Source organism: Pollicipes pollicipes, unplaced genomic scaffold (assembly GCF_011947565.3).
Source record: "Pollicipes pollicipes isolate AB1234 unplaced genomic scaffold, Ppol_2.1 Scaffold_4295;HRSCAF=5057_pilon_pilon_pilon, whole genome shotgun sequence".
NCBI classification, from domain to species: Eukaryota; Metazoa; Arthropoda; class Thecostraca; order Pollicipedomorpha; family Pollicipedidae; genus Pollicipes; species Pollicipes pollicipes.
Window position 1 is genome coordinate 32,705,587 of NW_023596461.1, and position 5,927 is coordinate 32,711,513.

A 5,927-nucleotide genomic window follows, 5' to 3' on the forward strand; every position below is an offset into this window, starting at 1 on the left:
CGCCGCGGCCGCGGCGGCCACCGAGGAGCGGCGCAACAGCCTTGACCCGTTCGACCAGCTGCTCGAGTCTCGTTCGTTCAAGTCGCCCGGCCGGCACCCGTTTGGGCTGCCGCGTTCGCCGGCGCTGCCGAGTCCGGGTCGCACGCCGGACGGCGAGGTCAGTCTGCCGGTGCCGGTGGCGGTGGCAGCGCCGGCGCCGGCGGCGCCCGCTGTCGAGCCAGTCGTCGCTCCGGCGTCAGCGGCGCCGGTGCCCGCCGCGCCCCGGCCTGGTCAAGCAGGGGCGCCGCGGTCGCCGCCGGCGCCCGTGCCAACGCCCCTGCCGGCGCCTTTGCCGGCGCCTGTACGGCGCCTGTACCGGCGCCTTTGTCCGCACCATTGCCCGCACCATTACCCGCATCCGTGCCCGCATCCGTCAAGCCCGCGGAGAGGCCGTCGAGCGGTGGGTCGGTGCAGGAGCCGCAGTTGGGCTCGCCGGGCGCGCGCGCGCCGGCAGAGGCTGCCGCGGCTCCTATCCCGGCGCCGGCGGTGGTAAAGCTGGAGCCGTGCGTGGCCGTGAAGCTGGAGCCGTTGGGCGGTCTGGCCGCGGCGCCCTGGCTGCCGGAAGAGCCCGCGATGACGCCGCGCGTCCAGCCGGCTCCACCGCCGCCGCCGCCGCTGACGCTGCCGACGCCGCCCACGCCGCCCACGCCGACGCCGACGCAGACGCCGACGCCGACGCAGACGCCGACGCCGACGCAGCCGCCGACGCCGACGCAGCCGCCGCCGCGTCCACCGCTGCCGCCGTCGCTGCCGCGGTAGTACCGCCTGCGCCCGCGCTGCCGCCGGCGTCGCCGTCGGCGATAACGCCGTCCGCTGAAGGCGGTGACGGTCAAGGAGGAGCCAGGCGCCGGCGCCCAGCAGGATCCGCTGGAGAAGAAGAAGTCGCGTGCCGTCATCTCGCAGGAGGAGACAGAAGATGCAGTGGCTTGCGCTGCTCGGTCAGACGTTCAAACTTTGGCTACGACCCGCCGGCGGCGGAGCTGAGCCGGAGCCGGAGGTGCTGCTGGCAGCCGACCCGGACGAGGCAGCGCAGGCGGTGCAAAGTTTGGCGGGCGTCATCGGCAGCCCGGACAAGCTGTCTCCGGCGCTGGAACCCCCCGGCACGCCGGCCGCCGAGGAGAAGTCGGAGCCGGAGCCGCCGGCGGCGGCGGTGACGGCGGCGGCGCTGGCGCTAGTGCAGCCGGTGCCGAGTCGCCGCGCAGCGAACCCGAGCTGCAGATCGACGAGGAGGCGGCCGACGACAAGTCGCTGGCAGAGCCCGAGCCCGAGCCGGAGCCGGAGGCGGCGCCGCAAGCCCCTGCCGCAGCCGCGGAATGTGCAGCAGCCCGAGCCGAAAGCGAGACCCGAGGTGCGGCCGGCGGCGCCTGTGGTAGAGCCAGTAGCAGAGCCCGAGATCGCGCCGGGGGTGAAGGTCGTGCCGAAGGCGGAGCTCAAGACCAAGGCGCTGCCGGCGCCGGATCCGGAGCCAAAGCCGGGGCCGGAACCAAAGCTGGAACTAAAGCCGGAGCCGGACGTGGAGCCTGTGCCTGTGTCTGTGCCTGTACCTGGCCCGCACCTGTGCCCGCGCCCCGCTCCCGCGCCTGCCTGCGCCCGCGCGCCTGCGCCTTCGCCTTCGCCCTGCGCCTGCGCCTGTGCTCAGCGCTCAGCTGCGGGCCTGTACCGGAGCCTACGGCCGTCGCCATCCCGGTGCCTGGGGCCCAGCCCCAGCCTCAGATTCAGCCTCAGATTCAGCGTCAGCTCCAGTCTCAGTCTCAGCCCCAGTCTCAGCCTCAACCTCAGCCTCAGCCTCAGCCTCAGCCTCAACCTCAACCTCAACCTCAACCTCAACCTCAGTCCAGTCTCAGCTTCAATCTTCAGCCTCAGCCTCAGCCTCAGCCTCAGCCCCAGTCTCACTCACAGCCTCAGCCTCAACCTCAGCTCAAGCCTCAGCTTCAGCCCCAGCCCCAGCTCCAGCCCCAGCTCCAGCCCCAGCCCCAGCCCAGCTCCAGCCGCACTCAACCCAACCCCAACCCCAACCCCAACCCCAACCCCAGCCTCAACCGAAGGCGGTTGAAGCTCAGACAAGGCCCACTGAGCCTGTGCCGAAGGTGGAGCCGGAGCCTGCGTCGACGCTGGTGGCATCAAGTCCGACCCCGGCGCCGGCCGTCACCCCCGTGATCGTCAAGTCGCCGGTGGCGACGACAGCGGCCGCCGCTGCCGCTGTCGCTGTGCCGGCGGCCCCGACCTCGCCCGCGCCGAAACCTCCCGCGCCGTCAGTGCCAGCCAAGGCGGAACCGGCGGTATCCCCAGCCGCCGAGCCCGCCGAGAAGGACGGCCGCTCCCGTGGTGGAGGCCAAGCCACCAGCGCGTGCTGCCCGCGTGCGAGCGCCCCGGCCGAGCCGTGCCAAGGCAGCCGTGGCGGCGGCCGCCGCAGCCGCTGCGGCTGCAGCGGCCGCGGCGGCGACGGAGTCGGCGCCGGAACAGCCGGCAGCCGCCACCCCAGCGGCGGCTGCACACGCAGCCAGACCCAACAACCGACGGCCGCCGCGCGCCGCAAAGGGCAAGGCGGCGGCTGCCGCGGCCGCCGCGGCTGCTGTTGCCGTCGCCGAGAAGGAGGAGGCGAAGGAAGAGGTGGCAGCACTGCCAGCGTTGTCCCCGCCGCCGGCGGCGCCGGTGTGCCGACGGCACAGCCATCGCTGCCGCCGCCGCCGCCACCACCGCCGCCAGCAGATACCAAGAAGCCACGCAGTCGCGCCGCGCCCAGCTCCAGCTCGCGCAGTCGAAAGCGCGGCGCGGCGCAGAAGCGGGCGGCGGTGCCAGCGACCGTCTACGAGTTCCACGACTCGGGCGACGACGATGGCGGCAGAAAGGCGGGTGCCAAGGTGGCCGCCCGAGGAGAAGAAGCGCTCCAGCATCGACGAGACGATCGAGGACGTGGTGCAGGGTCGCTTCGGCGACCCGAAAGACTGGGAAGCGGACGTGGAGGAGAAGAAGCCAACGCCGGAGCCGGCGGCGGCGTCCGAGCCGACCACGCCCACCGCGCCAGCGGAGGCGGCCGAGCCGGCGGCGCCGCCGCAGGAGCAGCAGGCGTTGCTGGACCCGGTCACCGGCCTGATGGTGCCGTTTGAAGGAGGAAGACAGCGCCGACGAGCCGGCGCGCAGCACGCCACCGGCGTCGGCCACGACGCTGCATTCGACTGTCCCCGCCCCAGCGGCAGCGGCCGCGACGAACGACGGCCGCGCCGCCGCGTCCGACGCAGCCGACGGCGGCTGTCCTCCACCCGCTGTGCCAGGCGCCGGCGCCGCGGGCCGGGAGTGCCCGCCACCTACCTGCACGCCCGGCCGCCTCTCCTGACTGCGACGCCGGCAGCCGCGCTGCCAGGCGCGCTGTACGCGCCGCGGCTGGCCGCGCCCCTCGCCAGGAGCCCCGCCCACCACCACCGCCGCGTACCTGGGCAAGGCGGCGCCGGCGCCGGTCAGCTACGCGACCACCACGGCCGCGCCGGCCGCCTTCCTAGCCAGCAAGCCGGGCTTGTCGACCCCGAGCGTGTCCGTGTTCCCAGTGAAGACGCCCACCGCCGCCGGCAGCCCGAGCGCGCTGCCGGCCAAGTCGACCGCGGGCGGCGGTGGGCCGGCGCTGTTCGCGACCAAGGCTGCCGCCAGCGCGGCCGTGTCGGTGTTGTACCCGGCCATGTCGGCGACGTCAGCCGCCGCCAGCACGGCCGTGCTCACCGTGAAGCCGGTGGTGAGCTCCGGCGGCGCAGGCACTTGCGCGCCGAAGCCTCCCGTCAGTGCCGGCCGCCGCCGCGCCGTTCGCGACGAAGGTGGCGGCGAGCGTGACGGCCGCGTTATCCTGCCAAGCCACCGGTCGTCTCAGCACCGGCGCCGGCCGCGTTCGCCGCCAAGGCGGTGGCCAGCGTGGCCGGGCCCGCCGCGTTCGCCGCGAAGCAGCCGGCGGTGACGGCGTCGGCGTCGGCACCGGCGATGTTCGTCGCGAAGGCGGCGGTGAGCGCGGCGACGCCGGCGCTGTACGCGGCCAAGCCGACCGTGACGTCTGCATCGCCGGCGCTGTACTCAGCCAAGGCGGCGCCGACCACGGCCGGCCCGGCGCCGCTGGCGGTGACCAAGCCGGCGGCTGCGCCGGCCGCGGCTGCAGCGGCCGCCGCCGGGTACCTAGGCAAGCCGACGGTGACGCCGGCGACGCGGCCGTCGGTGGTGGAGAGCCCGCGGCCGCGACCGGCCGCCGTCAGCCTGACGTGGAGCCGCGCCGGCTCGGCGCTCTGCCCGCCGACCAGCCCATCTCGTACAAGGTGAGCCCTCGCAGGGGTGACGGCACTGGCCTCGTGGGTCCTGTGTGCGGCCGTCGCGCCTGTTGTGGCGATGGTGTTCCGTTTCTGCCTTGGCTCAGGTGATTTGCTGTCGTGATTTTGTGTGCCCATTAGTCGCCAATGCACGTTATGGAATCGGACGCGAAGAAAACTGAAATTCCGCCAATGCAACTTGAGCGGTCTTCAGTGCAGTCGGCAGCCCTCGCAGCTTTTCACCGGGTTTGTGTCGCTGTTGCGGTGCTCAGCCATAGCAGCGCCGTCCCGGCGCCGCGCTTGACGCCGTGCTTCTGCTCCGGCAGCTGGGTCCATCGACGTCGTCGGCGGCGGCGGCGGCGCTTCCGCCGGCGCACCTGTCGACGGCCGGGCAGCAGACGCCGGTGTCGCTGACGACGCGAGACGCGGCGCCGTCGGAGCCGCCGGCCGAGCCGCCGCGTGTGGAGGTGTCGGGCCGCGCCTCGGTGGGCGCCCGTCAGCACACCCAGCCCGGCCAGCCAGGGCCGCCACAGCGTGCCGTCGCCGGCGCCGCGGCCCTTCGACCCGGCCGCCATGGTGGGTGAACGCCGGCGGAAGAGGAAGAGGTTTTTTTTGGCCGTGTCGGCCGCCCATGGCGCGGAAGCGTGGTGGCACGCCCGCAGGCTTGCAGGCCGATGGGTAGGCGTGCTGTGGTCTTGGTGGCTTGTGGCGGCCCGCTCAGTCCGTTGTTTCTCGTTGGTCATGCTCTGACGTGGCGCGTGGCGGCGCTCTGTCGTCCGCGGCGGACCCCCGGGTCGATGCGGCGTGCGTGTGCGGTGTGTCGCGGGAGGACCGAGGTGCGCCTGGTCGCCTGACCTGATCTGACCTGACCTGACCTGACCTGACATGACCCGTCGGCAGCACCCGGTGCGGCACGGCGTGATCCAGGAGCTGCAGAAGAGCTACCCGGACGAGACGGGCCGCGGCTCGCCGCACACCCCGCCGCCGGCCCACCAGCGGGTCGTCTCCCAGGTGCGGCCTCCGCCCGCCCCTTCTCCCCCGTCCTTTGGGAGGAGGGAAGAGTCAGGTGTCATGTGGCGCATCAGGCGGGTTTTCTTTTTACTGAAATCATTGGCTTCTACAAACTAGGCTGTTAACAAGTTGCGCCGACCTGTCCGTCCGGTCTCCCCGAAAACCGCCTGTAACACCAGCTATCATCGTTGTCATCCACCGCAGTGTAAGCAGAATGACGCTCGTCGCCCGCCGGCGGCGCCCACACGCGTCCGTCCGTCCGTTCGTTGCTCTGTTGGTGACGTTCGTGGCGCTCTGTGCCCGCAGAGCGACATGCTGCGCCGCGCCGGCAGCCTCGTGCTGCCGCCTCACCTGGCGTCGTCCGCCTCGCCGGCCGAATTGCCGCCCCACTACATGCACCAGCTGTACCCGTACTACATGCAGTTCCACGAGATGGCTCTGCAGCGCGCCGCCGGCCTACAGCACCCGGGCTACGCGCCGCCGCTGCCGCTCAAGGAGAAGCTCAAAGCGGCCGACGAGGAGGAGCGGCCGCCGACGGCCGGCGCCGAGCCGTACGCCACCGGCGGCCGCTGGCACCCGGCCTACCACGAGCAGGCG